This window comes from Pleurodeles waltl, chromosome 12 (genome assembly GCF_031143425.1).
Source record: "Pleurodeles waltl isolate 20211129_DDA chromosome 12, aPleWal1.hap1.20221129, whole genome shotgun sequence".
In the NCBI taxonomy this organism is placed as follows: domain Eukaryota; kingdom Metazoa; phylum Chordata; class Amphibia; order Caudata; family Salamandridae; genus Pleurodeles; species Pleurodeles waltl.
The window spans coordinates 115805695-115825707 of NC_090451.1; the positions used below are offsets into that span (position 1 = coordinate 115805695).

Consider the following 20013-nt stretch of genomic DNA (forward strand, 5'->3'; position numbering starts at 1 on the left):
CTAGACACCCTATACACTATTAAGGGATAACTGAGCCTGGTGCAAGGTGCAAGTACCCCTTGGTACTCACTACAAGCCAGTCCAGCCTCCTACACATCCCTCTTGCTGACCGGGTCCCGTGAAACCAAACTGTAGCTCATACTTTTCACATCAGGACCGCCACAAACGTAAAAGCGCAGAAAGGTGAAATAAATAATAACATCGTTAACGCGTTCTTCAAAGACATTTAATTTCACCGTTGAAATTAGGTTCAAGCTCTTAACTCGTGTAAATATTAAGAAGTGAGAATAAAAATGCTGCCCAACTGCCGTGACATTGCCACCCTCGATGCCGTGACTCGGATTCGAACCGAGGTTGCTGCGGCCACAACGCAGAGTACTAACCACTATACGATCACAGCGAGCTACTTGGGCTCTGAAAAGACTACCCTGGTGTGGCTCTGATAGGCTTAAAAAAGGTCACAGTGTCCGTGGAGTGGATAGATTTAGCGTTTGTTTAAAACCCATCTTTTCAAGTTAGATCAGGGTCTTTTCTTTGAGTAGCAGATCACAGCAAATATTTACCTCTCTGCTTCCAGTGACAAGACTCCCCATAAACCAAGAAGCCCAGACTTCTTAACAAGATCCACCACTCTGCCCTGCAAGTCTCAAGTGTTCTATGAGTGCTGGGGTCGGGGAAGTGAACACTGCAAAAACTTAATCCACGGCCGACCAAACTCCTCCAGGCCAGGAGGGGCTCGGAACAGGCCCCCACATATTGTTGTTTTTTTCTTTTCTGGGTGTCTCTTCAGACACATTCAGCTGCTTGGTGCATACTGCTTTAGAGTTGCATTGTGTGGAATGAAGTGGCGTAAACTTGACTAGCAAACAATGGAGTGGTGATGAATGGAGGGTCATAGAAGGGAGTAGATTGAAGTGCAAAGAGTAGAGTGACGTAATGTGTCATAGAATACAGTGGAATATAATGAAGTGGTGTGCCTTGGCATGGCGTTGAATAGCATTGTGAGGAATGGAGTGGCATAGAGCAGAGTGGGGTAGAGAGGAGTGAGGTTGCATAGAATGGCATAGAGTAGCATAGAGTAAAGTAGTGTGGTGTAGAGTGGCATAGTGTGGTGTAGAGTGAAGTGGCATGGAATGGCACAGAGTCAGAGAACAGTGTGTCATGGAGAGGGGTGGCAAAGAATTAGGAGGAGTGGAGTCGGACTGCATGAAGTAGAGTGTTGTGGAGTTGAGTAGCATACAGTCGCGTTGCATGGAGTGACACTGTGGTGTAGAGAGGAGCAGAGTAAAAAGTGGCATAGAGTAGAAAGGCCTACAGGAGAGTAGTGTAGAGTGGCACAGCATAGAGTAGTGTGCAGTAGAGTGGCATAGAGTAGAGCGCATGTAGTGCCATTGAGTGATATTGTGTGAGATGGAGTGGAGTGGAGTACAGTGAAGTGGCATGGAATGAAGTAGTATAGAGTAGAGTGGGAGAGAGTAAAGTGGAGTGGCATAGAGTGAACTAGAGTAGAGCGTAGTGGGATAGAGTGGAGTGGCATGGAGTGGAATGGAGAGGCACAGAGTAGGGTAGAGTGCAAAAGTGTGGAATGGCATGGAGTTGAGTGGAGTGGCATAGAGTAGAGTGGCATTCTGTGGGGTGGATTAGAGTGGCATGGAGTGGCATATAGTAGAGTGGAATAGAGCTTAGTGGTGGAGAGTACAGTGGCTTAGAGTGGAGTATAGTAGCATGGAGTAGAGTAGCGTAGAGTAGAGAGGGGTGCAACGGAGTAGAGTGGCATAGAGTTGAGTGGTGTACAGTGGCGTAGAGTAGAATGGGATAAAATAAAGTGGCGTACAGTAGACTGGAGTAGAGTAGCATAGAGTGGAGAGGCATAGAGTGGAGAGGAGTAAAGTAGAGTGGAATTGTATATAGTAGAGTTCAGTTGAGTATTCTAGAGTGATGTAGAGCAGAGTGGCATAGAGTCACATAAAGTGGCATTCTATGAAGTAGGGTGGCGTAGAGAGGAATGGAGGGAAGTGGCATAGAGTAGAGTGGAGTGGAGTAGAGGGGCATAGCAGAGAGTGACAGGGTGGAGTGGCATAGAATGGAGTAGCATAAAGTGGAGTGAAGTGGCGTATAGTGGAGTGGCATAGATTAGAGTGGCATAGAGTGGATTGATAGAGTGGAACAATGTAGATTAGAGTGGAGTAGAACTGAGTAGAGTGTAGTGGTATAGAGTTGCACAGTGTAGAGTACAGTGGCACTGAGGGGAGTAGAGTATAGTCATGCAGAGGAATACAGTGTGAGAAAGTAACTAAAGTGTCAATAGAGACGGCGTTTAGGGTGAAAAATAAGCTGTAAGCTTGTCATGAATGTTGGAAAGCACATTGCACATCCAAGAATGATACGAAAACACTTTTAAAATATAAAAAATAGCGTACTGTAGAAAGACGAAAAGAACACATGTACTTGGTCCATCCTCCATGGAGGAATGAACACAAGAAAGGAAGATTCACTCTATGGGAGCTAAGCAATCGAAATATTGCAAATGTGAGTGACATAGAAAACAATTAATGGTAAGTAAGCTATGGGCGTGTGGTAAGCCCACTGAATTCTAAACAATATGTCTCACAGCACATTCACTGTGTACGCAAGACATAAAAAGGTGTGACTAAGAGAATTCTGAGATTTAGAGCTTGACAGCAATTCACAACCCAACCAAATTGAGCCCTATATAATAATTTACAACAGAGCCAAAGTACACCTTTTACACCCCTCAATGGTGGAGGTAAGATATTCAGCAGACACGTGGTCTCCCAGTGCTAAAGGATTTTGGCTAGATATGAAGTGGGTGAAGTGCCCTGAAAACATTATAAAAGTAGGACACGTGCTATAAGCAGACATCACTTCCTTGGCAAGGCAGAAGAAAGGGCACTTCAGAGGGAGGAAATGAGAGGGCTGAGGAACAGACAGATAGCTCCCCTATGGGCAGAGGTGGCGGGAGCATGGAACACTCCTGACATGACTATGATGACGATGCAGATGGGCCTCTTAACTTGCGGAGTTAGGAGCACGACAAACACACCTCTCCTAGACCTCCCTGGAAGATCATACACTGGGGAGGGTTCCTCTGGGTCCCTTCCCCCCCCCGGCTGGGAGCCATACAGCTGTAGACACACTCACACGATGCGTAGTTAGGTCTCGGTTTCTGGGCAAGTTGTTTTGCTTGCTTGTTATTTGTTGTAATAAGAGATGATGAGTACCTGACGTGCCAGAGCTGGAAATGGTGGGAACCGACCACCCTGCTCCATGGGCATACAGCGCTGAACCGGAGACCCACAGGAGGCCCACACCACAGATCACAAGCCTGCTTACAGATTTATGCAAGGAACAGCCCTCAGTGTGGTGGTAACATAATATAATAGCAGTGATGGGTAACTGTTCAAAAGTTGTCATGGAAAGGAGATTCATACAGATCTGCAACCTGTTACAATCCTATGAATAATATGTACCATCTGAAATACCAATAAATAAAAAATAAAAAAAATCTACTGCACAACTTAGGGTAAGGCTGGTGTTGTAGTGGTAGATCTGAGGCCCTAGGAGAGCTGGAGACCCCACAGAGCTACAGCAGCTCAGAAGTCCACTTGGGCTTCATCAGGGACCCGTTTTGTGACTTGAAAACCCATTAATGCAACAATAAAGGGGTGAAGTAAATGTCATCAACATTGCATAAACTGGTGTTCTTTGCAGTTTTTTTAATAAATAACAGCGCCTGGAAGCCCTTCTGACTGTGAAGGTTTGTTTAACAAATAGTGTTGTAACAACATAAAAGAGGGGGAACTGTAAGACAGTTGCACAGATAGAAGGACCGATAGAAGGTTAAACAGATCGTCATAAATAAGCCACATGCACTGATGCATCTGTACAGGTTTGTAGACAGAAAGGCAGGTATGTAGCTGTTAGTAAATCATGGATGAGATATAATCAGCGTCACAGAAACCGCTGTAAATCACACGCGCCTGCTTTAGAAAGAACCACGCCACAAAGACCTTGGTAGTCAGCATGTAGGCTTTAAAGTGTTAACATAAACAGAGATGGGCAGAAATAGGCAGTAAGGCAGATACCCAGATTGAAATAGAAAGGTAAATAGAAAGCACATGTAGTAATAGACGTGGACCGATAAGTATATAGAGAAGCAGCTGTTGGTACGAAAATGGGATCACATATGATCAACTTTGTGTGGACTGTCAGGATTTGAAAACGGTTGCTTCATACCAAAAAAAACCATAGCGCCAAGATGTCCTCCTCAATGTCCCTATGAGCGTTATAGTGTTAACAAAGCATACAGCCAGGCATCAACACTCTGTTAGACAGGTTCACAGTCACGCACAGGTAGGTGAGCAGATAGATAAGCAGGCACACAGGCAAAAAGATGGATGGACAGATGAATGGATCAATGGATGGACAGACCTCTCTGTTAAACATGAGTCAAATGTAGGGATGGGCGTAACCAGTGTAACTCACTGCAGTGTAATTACGCGAGATTACAGCAACATTATGCAAGGTTGTACAGAATTACACAAGGCTATTTTCCTGGTGCAAAATACACGCTCAGATCCGAAAGGAACCTGATATACACTTTGCACAAGAAAATCGCTCTAAATGCAACAGAACTGGCACAACAGCCGCTGCTCACGCTCTTTTCCTCCGCTCTTGGGTAGATGTCTTTCCCCACATTACTCCAAATTCCACAAAGGAGCGTAATTGTGTAATTCACGATTCGACCACGACTAATAAACTTGGCTTAAGTTTTAAAACTTTCCCTCTAGCTGCCCGGTGATCCGTCGGGTGCGGGATGATGAAGCCAAACGCTGATTGGGTGAGTGCGCCTCTCAGTGTCCTTCTCCGTCGCCTCTTTCTTTCAGACCCTTGGGAGCTCAGTCTTACTTTCTATACAAATATTTATTTTTAGACCTTTTTTCCTCGCGGCCTGAATTGCTGCAAAAACGGATATTTGACTAGCAGGATCCCTTTCAACATTGAAAGCTACTCCGCGTCAGTACAGGAGCCTCGGCGCTGCAGGTACAGGAGACACAGACATCCATCCCTCTTGCTGACCGGGTCCCGTGAAACCAAACTGTAGCTCATACTTTTCACATCAGGACCGCCACAAACGTAAAAGTGCAGAAAGGTGAAATAAATAATAACATTGTTAAAGCGTTCTTCAAAGACATTTAATTTCACAGTTGAAATTAGGTTCAAGCTCTTAACTCATGTAAATATTAAGAAGTGAGAATAAAATTGCTGCCCAACTGCTGTGACTCGGATTCGAACCAACGTTGCTGCGGCCACAACGCAGAGTACTAACCACTATACGATCACGGCGAGCTACTTGGGCTCTGAAAAGACTACCCTGGTGTGGCTCTGATAGGCTTAAAAAAGGTCAAAGTATCCGTGGAGTGGATAGATTTAGCGTTTGTTTAAAACCCATCTTTTCAAGTTAGATCAGGGTCTTTTCTTTGAGTAGCAGATCACAGCAAATATTTACCTCTCTGCTTCCAGTGACAAGACTCCCCATAAACCAAGAAGCCCAGACTTCTTAACAAGATCCACCACTCTGCCCTGCAAGTCTCAAGTGTTCTATGAGTGCTGGGGTCGGGGAAGTGAACACTGCAAAAACTTAATCCACGGCCGACCAAACTCCTCCAGGCCAGGAGGGGCTCGGAACAGGCCCCCACATATTGTTGTTTTTTTCTTTTCTGGGTGTCTCTTCAGACACATTCAGCTGCTTGGTGCATACTGCTTTAGAGTTGCATTGTGTGAAATGAAGTGGCGTAAACTTGACTAGCAAACAATGGAGTGGTGATGAATGGAGGGTCATAGAAGGGAGTAGATTGAAGTGCAAAGAGTAGAGTGACGTAATGTGTCATAGAATACAGTGGAATATAATGAAGTGGTGTGCCTTGGCATGGCGTTGAATAGCATTGTGAGGAATGGAGTGGCATAGAGCAGAGTGGGGTAGAGAGGAGTGAGGTTGCATAGAATGGCATAGAGTAGCATAGAGTAAAGTAGTGTGGTGTAGAGTGGCATAGTGTGGTGTAGAGTGAAGTGGCATGGAATGGCATAGAGTCAGAGAACAGTGTGTCATGGAGAGGGATGGCAAAGAATTAGGAGGAGTGGAGTCGGACTGCATGAAGTAGAGTGTTGTGGAGTTGAGTAGCATACAGTCGCGTTGCATGGAGTGACACTGTGGTGTAGAGAGGAGCAGAGAAAAAAGTGGCATAGAGTAGAAAGGCCTACAGGAGAGTAGTGTAGAGTGGCACAGCATAGAGTAGTGTGCAGTAGAGTGGCATAGAGTAGAGCGCATGTAGTGCCATTGAGTGATATTGTGTGAGATGGAGTGGAGTGGAGTACAGTGAAGTGGCATGGAATGAAGTAGTATAGAGTAGAGTGGGAGAGAGTAAAGTGGAGTGGCATAGAGTGAACTAGAGTAGAGCGTAGTGGGATAGAGTGGAGTAGCAAGGAGTGGAATGGAGAGGCACAGAGTAGGGTAGAGTGCAAAAGTGTGGAATGGCATGGAGTTGAGTGGAGTGGCATAGAGTAGAGTGGCATTCTGTGGGGTGGATTAGAGTGGCATGGAGTGGCATACAGTAGAGTGGAATAGAGCTTAGTGGTGGAGAGTACAGTGGCTTAAAGTGGAGTATAGTAGCATGGAGTAGAGTAGCGTAGAGTAGAGAGGGGTGCAACGGAGCAGAGTGGCATAGAGTTGAGTGGTGTACAGTGGCGTAGAGTAGAATGGGATAAAATAAAGTGGCGTACAGTAGACTGGAGTAGAGTAGCATAGAGTGGAGAGGCATAGAGTGGAGAGACGTAAAGTAGAGTGGAATTGTATAGAGTAGAGTTCAGTTGAGTATTCTAGAGTGATGTAGAGCAGAGTGGCATAGAGTCACATAAAGTTTCATTCTATGATGTAGGGTGGCGTAGAGAGGAATGAAGGGAAGTGGCATAGAGTAGAGTGGAGTGGAGTGGAGTAGAGGGGCATAGCAGAGAGTGACAGGGTGGAGTGGCATAGAATGGAGTAGCATAAAGTGGAGTGAAGTGGCGTATAGTGGAGTGGCATAGATTAGAGTGGCATAGAGTGGAGTGATAGAGTGGAACAATGTAGATTAGAGTGGAGTAGAACTGAGTAGAGTGGAGTGGTATAGAGTTGCACAGTGTAGAGTACAGTGGCACTGAGGGGAGTAGAGTATAGTCATGTAGAGGAATACAGTGTGAGAAAGTAACTAAAGTGTCAATAGAGACGGCGTTTAGGGTGAAAAATAAGCTGTATGCTTGTCATGAATGTTGGAAAGCACATTGCACATCCAAGAATGATACGAAAACACTTTTAAAATATAAAAAATAGCGTACTGTAGAAAGACGAAAAGAACACATGTACTTGGTCCATCCTCCATGGAGGAATGAACACAAGAAAGGAAGATTCAGTCTATGGGAGCTAAGCAATCGAAATATTGCAAATGTGAGTGACATAGAAAACAATTAATGGTAAGTAAGCTATGGGCGTGTGGTAAGCCCACTGAATTCTAAACAATATGTCTCACAACACATTCACTGTGTACGCAAGACATAAAAAGGTGTGACTAAGAGAATTCTGAGATTTAGAGCTTGACAGCAATTCACAACCCAACCAAACTGAGCCCTATATAATAATTTACAACAGAGCCAAAGTACACCTTTTATACCCCCAATGGTGGAGGTAAGATATTCAGCAGACACGTGGTCTCCCAGTGCTAAAGGATTTTGGCTAGATATGAAGTGGGTGAAGTGCCCTGAAAACATTATAAAAGTAGGACACGTGCTATAAGCAGACATCACTTCCTTGGCAAGGCAGAAGAAAGGGCACTTCAGAGGGAAGAAATGAGAGGGCTGAGGAACAGACAGATAGCTCCCCTATGGGCAGAGGTGGCGGGAGCATGGAACACTCCTGACATGACTATGATGACGATGCAGATGGGCCTCTTAACTTGCGGAGTTAGGAGCACGACAAACACACCTTTCCTAGACCTCCCTGGAAGATCATACACTGGGGAGGGTTCCCCTGGGTCCCTTCCCCCCCCCCGCCTGGGCCCCATACAGCTGTAGACACACTCACACGATGCGTAGTTAGGTCTCGGTTTCTGGGCAAGTTGTTAGGCTTGCTTGTTATTTGTTGTAATAAGAGATGATGAGTACCTGACGTGCCAGAGCTGGAAATGGTGGGATCCGACCACCCTGCTCCATGGGCATACAGCGCTGAACCGGAGACCCACAGGAGGCCCACACCACAGATCACAAGCCTGCTTACAGATTTATGCAAGGAACAGCCCTCAGCGTGGTGGTAACATAATATAATAGCAGTAATGGGTAACTGTTCAAAAGTTGTCATGGAAAGGAGATTCATACAGCTCTGCAACCTGTTACAATCCTATGAATAATATGTACCATCTGAAATACCAATAAATAAAAAAAATAAAAAATCTACTGCACAACTTAGGGTAAGGCTGGTGTTGTAGTGGTAGATCTGAGGCCCTAGGAGAGCTGGAGACCCCACAGAGCTACAGCAGCTCAGAAGTCCACTTGGGCTTCATCAGGGACCCGTTTTGTGACTTGAAAACCCATTAATACAACAATAAAGGGGTAAAGTAAATGTCATCAACATTGCATATACTGGTGTTCTTTGCAGTTTTTTAAATAAATAACAGCGCCTGGAAGCCCTTCTGACTGTGAAGGTTTGTTTAACAAATAGTGTTGTAACAACATAAAAGAGGGGGAACTGTAAGACAGTTGCACAGATAGAAGGACGGATAGAAGGTTAAACAGATCGTCATAAATAAGCCACATGCACCGATGCATCTGTACAGGTTTGTAGACAGAAAGGCAGGTATGTAGCTGTTAGTAAATCATGGATGAGATATAATCAGCGTCACAGAAACCGCTGTAAATCACACGCGCCTGCTTTTGAAATAACCACGCCACAAAGACCTTGGTAGTCAGCATGTAGGCTTTAAAGTGTTAACATAAACAGAGATGGGCAGAAATAGGCAGTAAGGCAGATACCCAGATTGAAATAGAAAGGTAAATAGAAAGCACATGTAGTAATAGACGTGGACCGATAAGTATATAGAGAAGCAGCTGTTGGTACGAAAATGGGATCACATATGATCAACTTTGTGTGGACTGTCAGGATTTGAAAACGGTTGCTTCATACCAAAAAAAACCATAGCGCCAAGATGTCCTCCTCAATGTCCCTATGAGCGTTATAGTGTTAACAAAGCATACAGCCAGGCATCAACACTCTGTTAGACAGGTTCACAGTCACGCACAGGTAGGTGAGCAGATAGATAAGCAGGCACACAGGCAAAAAGATAGATGGACAGATGAATGGATCAATGGATGGACGGATCTCTCTGTTAAACATGAGTCAAATGTAGGGATGGGCGTAACCAGTGTAACTCACTGCAGTGTAATTACGCGAAATTACAGCAACATTATGCGAGGTTGTACAGAATTACACAAGGCTATTTTCCTGGTGCAAAATACACGCTCAGATCCGAAAGGAACCTGATATACACTTTGCACAAGAAAATCGCTCTAAATGCAACAGAACTGGCACAACAGCCGCTGCTCGCGCTCTTTTCCTCCGCTCTTGGGTAGATGTCTTTCCCCACATTATTCCAAATTCCACAAAGGAGCGTAATTGTGTAATTCACGATTCGACCACGGCTAATAAACTTGGCTTAAGTTTTAAAACTTTCCCTCTAGCTGCCCGGTGATCCGTCGGGTGCGGGATGATGAAGCCAAACGCTGATTGGGTGAGTGCGCCTCTCAGTGTCCTTCTCCGTCGCCTCTTTCTTTCAGACCCTTGGGAGCTCAGTCTTACTTTCTATACAAATATTTATTTTTAGACCTTTTTTCTTTGCGGCCTGAATTGCTGCAAAAACTGATATTTGACTAGCAGGATCCCTTTCAACATTGAAAGCTACTCCGCGTCAGTACAGGAGCCTCGGCGCTGCAGATACAGGAGACACAGACATCCATCCCTCTTGCTGACCGGGTCCCGTGAAACCAAACTGTAGCTCATACTTTTCACATCAGGACCACCACAAACGTAAAAGCGCAGAAAGGTGAAATAAATAATAACATTGTTAACGCGTTCTTCAAAGACATTTAATTTCACCGTTGAAATTAGGTTCAAGCTCTTAACTCATGTAAATATTAAGAAGTGAGAATAAAAATGCTGCCCAACTGCCGTGACATTGCAACCCTCAATGCCGTGACTTGGATTCGAACCGAGGTTGCTGCGGCCACAACGCAGAGTACTAACCACTATACGATCACAGCGAGCTACTTGGGCTCTGAAAAGACTACCCTGGTGTGGCTCTGATAGGCTTAAAAAAGGTCAAAGTGTCCGTGGAGTGGATAGATTTAGCGTTTGTTTAAAACCAATCTTTTCAAGTTAGATCAGGGTCTTTTCTTTGAGTAGCAGATCACAGCAAATATTTACCTCTCTGCTTCCAGTGACAAGACTCCCCATAAACCAAGAAGCCCAGACTTCTTAACAAGATCCACCAATCTGCCCTGCAAGTCTCAAGTGTTCTATGAGTGCTGGGGTCGAGGAAGTGAACACTGCAAAAACTTAATCCACGGCCGACCAAACTCCTCCAGGCCAGGAGGGGCTCGGAACAGGCCCCCACATATTGTTGTTTTTTTCTTTTCTGGGTGTCTCTTCAGACACATTCAGCTGCTTGGTGCATACTGCTTTAGAGTTGCATTGTGTGGAATGAAGTGGCGTAAACTTGACTAGCAAACAATGGAGTGGTGATGAATGGAGGGTTATAGAAGGGAGTAGATTGAAGTGCAAAGAGTAGAGTGACGTAATGTGTCATAGAATACAGTGGAATATAATGAAGTGGTGTGCCTTGGCATGGCGTTGAATAGCATTGTGAGGAATGGAGTGGCATAGAGCAGAGTGGGGTAGAGAGGAGTGAGGTTGCATAGAATGGCATAGAGTAGCATAGAGTAAAGTAGTGTGGTGTAGAGTGGCATAGTGTGGTGTAGAGTGAAGTGGCATGGAATGGCATAGAGTCAGAGAACAGTGTGTCATGGAGAGGGGTGGCAAAGAATTAGGAGGAGTGGAGTCGGACTGCATGAAGTAGAGTGTTGTGGAGTTGAGTAGCATACAGTGGCGTTGCATGGAGTGACACTGTGGTGTAGAGAGGAGCAGAGAAAAAAGTGGCATAGAGTAGAAAGGCCTACAGGAGAGTAGTGTAGAGTGGCACAGCATAGAGTAGTGTGCAGTAGAGTGGCATAGAGTAGAGCGCATGTAGTGCCATTGAGTGATATTTTGTGAGATGGAGTGGAGTGGAGTACAGTGAAGTGGCATGGAATGAAGTAGTATAGAGTAGAGTGGGAGAGAGTAAAGTGGAGTGGCATAGAGTGAACTAGAGTAGAGCGTAGTGGGATAGAGTGGAGTAGCATGGAGTGGAATGGAGAGGCACAGAGTAGGGTAGAGTGCAAAAGTGTGGAATGGCATGGAGTTGAGTGGAGTGGCATAGAGTAGAGTGGCATTCTGTGGGGTGGATTAGAGTGGCATGGAGTGGCATACAGTAGAGTGGAATAGAGCTTAGTGGTGGAGAGTACAGTGGCTTAGAGTGGAGTATAGTAGCATGGAGTAGAGTAGCGTAGAGTAGAGAGGGGTGCAACGGAGTAGAGTGGCATAGAGTTGAGTGGTGTACAGTGGCATAGAGTAGAATGGGATAATATAAAGTGGCGTACAGTAGACTGGAGTAGAGTAGCATAGAGTGGAGAGGCATAGAGTGGAGAGGAGTAAAGTAGAGTGGAATTGTATAGAGTAGAGTTCAGTTGAGTATTCTAGAGCGATGTAGAGCAGAGTGGCATAGAGTCACATAAAGTGGCATTCTATGAAGTAGGGTGGCGTAGAGAGGAATGAAGGGAAGTGGCATAGAGTAGAGTGGAGTGGAGTGGAGTAGAGGGGCATAGCAGAGAGTGACAGGGTGGAGTGGCATAGAATGGAGTAGCATAAAGTGGAGTGAAGTGGCGTATAGTGGAGTGGCATAGATTAGAGTGGCATAGAGTGGAGTGATAGAGTGGAACAATGTAGATTAGAGTGGAGTAGAACTGAGTAGAGTGGAGTGGTATAGAGTTGCACAGTGTAGAGTACAGTGGCACTGAGGGGAGTAGAGTATAGTCATGTAGAGGAATACAGTGTGAGAAAGTAACTAAAGTGTCAATAGAGACGGCGTTTAGGGTGAAAAATAAGCTGTATGCTTGTCATGAATGTTGGAAAGCACATTGCACATCCAAGAATGATACGAAAACACTTTTAAAATATAAAAAATAGCGTACTGTAGAAAGACACAAAGAACACATGTACTTGGTCCATCCTCCATGGAGGAATGAACACAAGAAAGGAAGATTCAGTCTATGGGAGCTAAGCAATCGAAATATTGCAAATGTGAGTGACATAGAAAACAATTAATGGTAAGTAAGCTATGGGCGTGTGGTAAGCCCACTGAATTCTAAACAATATGTCTCACAGCACATTCACTGTGTACGCAAGACATAAAAAGGTGTAACTAAGAGAATTCTGAGATTTAGAGCTTGACAGCAATTCACAACCCAACAAAATTGAGCCCTATATAATAAATTACAACAGAGCCAAAGTACACCTTTTATACCCCCAATTGTGGAGGTAAGATATTCAGCAGACTCGTGGTCTCCCAGTGCTAAAGGATTTTGGCTAGATATGAAGTGGGCGAAGTGCCCTGAAAACATTATAAAAGTAGGACACGTGCTATAAGCAGACATCACTTCCTTGGCAAGGCAGAAGAAAGGGCACTTCAGAGGGAAGAAATGAGAGGGCTGAGGAACAGACAGATAGCTCCCCTATGGGCAGAGGTGGCGGGAGCATGGAACACTCCTGACATGACTATGATGACGATGCAGATGGGCCTCTTAACTTGCGGAGTTAGGAGCACGACAAACACACCTCTCCTAGACCTCCCTGGAAGATCATACACTGGGGAGGGTTCCCCTGGGTCCCTCCCCCCCCCCCGGCCGGGCCCCATACAGCTGTAGACACACTCACACGATGCGTAGTTAGGTCTCGGTTTCTGGGCAAGTTGTTTGGCTTGCTTGTTATTTGTTGTAATAAGAGATGATGAGTACCTGACGTGCCAGAGCTGGAAATGGTGGGAACCGACCACCCTGCTCCATGGGCATACAGCACTGAACCGGAGACCCACAGGAGGCCCACACTACAGATCACAAGCCTGCTTACAGATTTATGCAAGGAACAGCCCTCAGCGTGGTGGTAACATAATATAATAGCAGTAATGGGTAACTGTTCAAAAGTTGTCATGGAAAGGAGATTCATACAGCTCTGCAACCTGTAACAATCCTGTGAATAATATGTACCATCTGAAATACCAATAAATAAAAAAAAAAAAAAATCTACTGCACAACTTAGGGTAAGGCTGGTGTTGTAGTGGTAGATCTGAGGCCCTAGGAGAGCTGGAGACCCCACAGAGCTACAGCAGCTCAGAAGTCCACTTAGGCTTCATCAGGGACCCGTTTTTTGACTTGAAAACCCATTAATGCAACAATAAAGGGGTGAAGTAAATGTCATCAACATTGCATAAACTGGTGTTCTTTGCAGTTTTTTTAATAAATAACAGCGCCTGGAAGCCCTTCTGACTGTGAAGGTTTGTTTAACAAATAGTGTTGTAACAACATAAAAGAGGGGGAACTGTAAGACAGTTGCACAGATAGAAGGACGGATAGAAGGTTAAACAGATCGTCATAAATATGCCACATGCACCGATGCATCTGTACAGGTTTGTAGACAGAAAGGCAGGTATGTAGCTGTTAGTAAATCATGGATGACATATAATCAGCGTCACAGAAACCGCTGTAAATCACACGCGCCTGCTTTAGAAAGAACCACGCCACAAAGACCTTGGTAGTCAGCATGTAGGCTTTAAAGTGTTAACATAAACAGAGATGGGCAGAAATAGGCAGTAAGGGAGATACCCAGATTGAAATAGAAAGGTAAATAGAAAGCACATGTAGTAATAGACGTGGACCTATAAGTATATAGAGAAGCAGCTGTTGGTACGAAAATGGGATCACATATGATCAACTTTGTGTGGACTGTCAGGATTTGAAAACGGTTGCTTCATACCAAAAAAAACCATAGCTCCAAGATGTCCTCCTCAATGTCCCTATGAGCGTTATAGTGTTAACAAAGCATACAGCCAGGCATCAACACTCTGTTAGACAGGTTCACAGTCACGCACAGGTAGGTGAGCAGATAGATAAGCAGGCACACAGGCAAAAAGATGGATGGACAGATGAATGGATCAATGGATGGACGGACCTCTCTGTTATACATGAGTCAAATGTAGGAATGGGCGTAACCAGTGTAACTCACTGCAGTGTAATTACGCGAAATTACAGCAACATTATGCAAGGTTGCACAGAATTACACAAGGCTATTTTCCTGGTGCAAAATACACGCTCAGATCCGAAAGGAACCTGATATACACTTTGCACAAGAAAATCGATCTAAATGCAACAGAACTGGCACAACAGCCGCTGCTCGCGCTCTTTTCCTCCGCTCTTGGGTAGATGTCTTTCCCCACATTACTCCAAATTCCACAAAGGAGCGTAATTGTGTAATTCACGATTCGACCACGACTAATAAACTTGGCTTAAGTTTTAAAACTTTCCCTCTAGCTGCCCGGTGATCCGTCGGGTGCGGGATCATGAAGCCAAACGCTGATTGGGTGAGTGCGCCTCTCAGTGTCCTTCTCCGTCGCCTCTTTCTTTCAGACCCTTGGGAGCTCAGTCTTACTTTCTATACAAATATTTATTTTTAGACCTTTTTTCTTTGCGGCCTGAATTGTTGCAAAAACGGATATTTGACTAGCAGGATCCCTTTCAACATTGAAAGCTACTTTGCGTCAGCACAGGAGCCTCGGCGCTGCAGGTACAGGAGACACAGACATCCATCCCTCTTGCTGACCGGGTCCCGTGAAACCAAACTGTAGCTCACACTTTTCACATCAGGACCGCCACAAACGTAAAAGCGCAGAAAGATGAAATAAATAATAACATTGTTAACGCATTCTTCAAAGACATTTAATTTCACCGTTGAAATTAGGTTCAAGCTCTTAACTCATGTAAATATTAAGAAGTGAGAATAAAAATGCTGCCCAACTGCCGTGACATTGCCACCCGCAATGCCGTGACTCGGATTCGAACCGAGGTTGCTGCGGCCACAACGCAGAGTACTAACCACTATACGATCACGGCGAGCTACTTGGGCTCTGAAAACACTACCCTGGTGTGGCTCTGATAGGCTTAAAAAAGGTCAAAGTGTCCGTGGAGTGGGTAGATTTAGCGTTTGTTTAAAACCAATCTTTTCAAGTTAGATCAGGGTCTTTTCTTTGAGTAGCAGATCACAGCAAATATTTACCTCTCTGCTTCCAGTGACAAGACTCCCCATAAACCAAGAAGCCCAGACTTCTTAACAAGATCCACCACTCTGCCCTGCAAGTCTCAAGTGTTCTATGAGTGCTGGGGTCGGGGAAGTGAACACTGCAAAAACTTAATCCACGGCCGACCAAACTCCTCCAGGCCAGGAGGGGCTCGGAACAGGCCCCCACATATTGTTGTTTTTTTCTTTTCTGGGTGTCTCTTCAGACACATTCAGCTGCTTGGTGCATACTGCTTTAGAGTTGCATTGTGTGGAATGAAGTGGCGTAAACTTGACTAGCAAACAATGGAGTGGTGATGAATGGAGGGTCATAGAAGGGAGTAGATTGAAGTGCAAAGAGTAGAGTGACGTAATGTGTCATAGAATACAGTGGAATATAATGAAGTGGTGTGCCTTGGCATGGCGTTGAATAGCATTGTGAGGAATGGAGTGGCATAGAGCAGAGTGGGGTAGAGAGGAGTGAGGTTGCATAGAATGGCATAGAGTAGCATAGAGTAAAGTAGTGTGGTGTAGAGTGGCATAGTGTGGTGTAGAGTGAAGTGGCATGGAATGGCATAGAGTCAGAGAACAGTCTGTCATGGAGAGGGGTGGCAAAGAATTAGGAGGAGTGGAGTCGGACTGCATGAAGTAGAGTGTTGTGGAGTTGAGTAGCATACAGTCGCGTTGCATGGAGTGACACTGTGGTGTAGAGAGGAGCAGAGTAAAAAGTGGCATAGAGTAGAAAGGCCTACAGGAGAGTAGTGTAGAGTGGCACAGCATAGAGTAGTGTGCAGTAGAGTGGCATAGAGTAGAGCGCATGTAGTGCCATTGAGTGATATTGTGTGAGATGGAGTGGAGTGGAGTACAGTGAAGTGGCATGGAATGAAGTAGTATAGAGTAGAGTGGGAGAGAGTAAAGTGGAGTGGCATAGAGTGAACTAGAGTAGAGCGTAGTGGGATAGAGTGGAGTAGCATGGAGTGGAATGGAGAGGCACAGAGTAGGGTAGAGTGCAAAAGTGTGGAATGGCATGGAGTTGAGTGGAGTGGCATAGAGTAGAGTGGCATTCTGTGGGGTGGATTAGAGTGGCATGGAGTGGCATACAGTAGAGTGGAATAGAGCTTAGTGGTGGAGAGTACAATGGCTGAGAGTGGAGTATAGTAGCATGGAGTAGAGTAGCGTAGAGTAGAGAGGGGTGCAACGGAGTAGAGTGGCATAGAGTTGAGTGGTGTACAGTGGCGTAGAGTTGAATGGAATAAAATAAAGTGGCGTACAGTAGAGTAGAGTAGCATAGAGTGGAGAGGCATAGAGTGGAGAGGAGTAAAGTAGAGTGGAATTGTATAGAGTAGAGTTCAGTTGAGTATTCTAGAGTGATGTAGAGCAGAGTGGCATAGAGTCACATAAAGTGGCATTCTATGAAGTAGGGTGGCGTAGAGAGGAATGAAGGGAAGTGGCATAGAGTAGAGTGGAGTGGAGTGGAATAGAGGGGCATAGCAGAGAGTGACAGGGTGGAGTGGCATAGAATGGAGTAGCATAAAGTAGAGTGAAGTGGCGTATAGTGGAGTGGCATAGATTAGAGTGGCATAGAGTGGAGTGATAGAGTGGAACAATGTAGATTAGAGTGGAGTAGAACTGAGTAGAGTGGAGTGGTATAGAGTTGCACAGTGTAGAGTACAGTGGCACTGAGGGGAGTAGAGTATAGTCATGTAGAGGAATACAGTTTGAGAAAGTAACTAAAGTGTCAATAGAGACGGCGTTTAGGGTGAAAAATAAGCTGTATGCTTGTCATGAATGTTGGAAAGCACATTGCACATCCAAGAATGATACGAAAACACTTTTAAAATATAAAAAATAGCGTACTGTAGAAAGACGAAAAGAACACATGTACTTGGTCCATCCTCCATGGAGGAATGAACACAAGAAAGCAAGATTCAGTCTATGGTAGCTAAGCAATCGAAATATTGCAAATGTGAGTGACATAGAAAACAATTAATGGTAAGTAAGCTATGGGCGTGTGGTAAGCCCACTGAATTCCAAACAATATGTCTCACAGCACATTCACTGTGTACGCAAGACATAAAAAGGTGTGACTAAGAGAATTCTGAGATTTAGAGCTTGACAGCAATTCACAACCCAACCAAACTGAGCCCTATATAATAATTTACAACAGAGCCAAAGTACACCTTTTATACCCCCAATGGTGGAGGTAAGATATTCAGCAGACACGTGGTCTCCCAGTGCTAAAGGATTTTGGCTAGATATGAAGTGGGCGAAGTGCCCTGAAAACATTATAAAAGTAGGACACGTGCTATAAGCAGACATCACTTCCTTGGCAAGGCAGAAGAAAGGGCACTTCAGAGGGAAGAAATGAGAGGGCTGAGGAACAGACAGATAGCTCCCCTATGGGCAGAGGTGGCGGGAGCATGGAACACTCCTGACATGACTATGATGACGATGCAGATGGGCCTCTTAACTTGCGGAGTTAGGAGCACGACAAACACCTCTCCTAGACCTCCCTGGAAGATCATACACTGGGGAGGGTTCCCCTGGGTCCCTCCCCCCCCCCCGGCTGGGCCCCATACAGTTGTAGACACACTCACACGATGCGTAGTTAGGTCTCGGTTTCTGGGCAAGTTGTTAGGCTTGCTTGTTATTTGTTGTAATAAGAGATGATGAGTACCTGACGTGCCAGAGCTGGAAATGGTGGGAACCGACCACCCTGCTCCATGGGCATACAGCGCTGAACCGGAGACCCACAGGAGGCCCACACCACAGATCACAAGCCTGCTTACAGATTTATGCAAGGAACAGCCCTCAGCGTGGTGGTAACATAATATAATAGCAGTAATGGGTAACTGTTCAAAAGTTGTCATGGAAAGGAGATTCATACAGCTCTGCAACCTGTTACAATCCTATGAATAATATGTACCATCTGAAATACCAATAAATAAAAAAAATAAAAAATCTACTGCACAACTTAGGGTAAGGCTGGTGTTGTAGTGGTAGATCTGAGGCCCTAGGAGAGCTGGAGACCCCACAGAGCTACAGCAGCTCAGAAGTCCACTTGGGCTTCATCAGGGACCCGTTTTGTGACTTGAAAACCCATTAATGCAACAATAAAGGGGTGAAGTAAATGTCATCAACATTGCATATACTGGTGTTCTTTGCAGTTTTTTTAATAAATACCAGCGCCTGGAAGCCCTTCTGACTGTGAAGGTTTGTTTAACAAATAGTGTTGTAACAACATAAAAGAGGGGGAACTGTAAGACAGTTGCACAGATAGAAGGACGGATAGAAGGTTAAACAGATCGTCATAAATAAGCCACATGCACCGATGCATCTGTACAGGTTTGTAGACAGAAAGGCAGGTATGTAGCTGTTAGTAAATCATGGATGAGATATAATCAGCGTCACAGAAACCGCTGTAAATCACACGCGCCTGCTTTTGAAATAACCACGCCACAAAGACCTTGGTAGTCAGCATGTAGGCTTTAAAGTGTTAACATAAACAGAGATGGGCAGAAATAGGCAGTAAGGCAGATACCCAGATTGAAATAGAAAGGTAAATAGAAAGCACATGTAGTAATAGACGTGGACCGATAAGTATATAGAGAAGCAGCTGTTGGTACGAAAATGGGATCACATATGATCAACTTTGTGTGGACTGTCAGGATTTGAAAACGGTTGCTTCATACCAAAAAAAAACATAGCGCCAAGATGTCCTCCTCAATGTCCCAATGAGCGTTATAGTGTTAACAAAGCATACAGCCAGGCATCAACACTCTGTTAGACAGGTTCACAGTCACGCACAGGTAGGTGAGCAGATAGATAAGCAGGCACACAGGCAAAAAGATAGATGGACAGATGAATGGATCAATGGATGGACGGATCTCTCTGTTAAACATGAGTCAAATGTAGGGATGGGCGTAACCAGTGTAACTCACTGCAGTGTAATTACGCGAAATTACAGCAACATTATGCGAGGTTGTACAGAATTACACAAGGCTATTTTCCTGGTGCAAAATACACGCTCAGATCCGAAAGGAACCTGATATACACTTTGCACAAGAAAATCGCTCTAAATGCAACAGAACTGGCACAACAGCCGCTGCTCGCGCTCTTTTCCTCCGCTCTTGGGTAGATGTCTTTCCCCACATTACTCCAAATTCCACAAAGGAGCGTAATTGTGTAATTCACGATTCGACCACGGCTAATAAACTTGGCTTAAGTTTTAAAACTTTCCCTCTAGCTGCCCGGTGATCCGTCGGGTGCGGGATGATGAAGCCAAACGCTGATTGGGTGAGTGCGCCTCTCAGTGTCCTTCTCCGTCGCCTCTTTCTTTCAGACCCTTGGGAGCTCAGTCTTACTTTCTATACAAATATTTATTTTTAGACCTTTTTTCTTTGCGGCCTGAATTGCTGCAAAAACTGATATTTGACTAGCAGGATCCCTTTCAACATTGAAAGCTACTCCGCGTCAGTACAGGAGCCTCGGCG

General features: G+C 45.0%; 2 non-coding genes across 2 annotated transcripts; both read right to left on the minus strand.

Moving 5' to 3' along the window:
- Positions 1-328: 328 nt before the first annotated feature.
- TRNAH-GUG (transfer RNA histidin (anticodon GUG)) lies at positions 329-400 on the minus strand. Its single transcript has one exon. It is a non-coding gene; the product is annotated as a tRNA-His (tRNA).
- A 14885-nt stretch (positions 401-15285) lies between these two features.
- On the minus strand, positions 15286-15357 carry TRNAH-GUG (transfer RNA histidin (anticodon GUG)). Its single transcript has one exon. It is a non-coding gene; the product is annotated as a tRNA-His (tRNA).
- Between the last annotated feature and the right edge of the window lie 4656 nt (positions 15358-20013).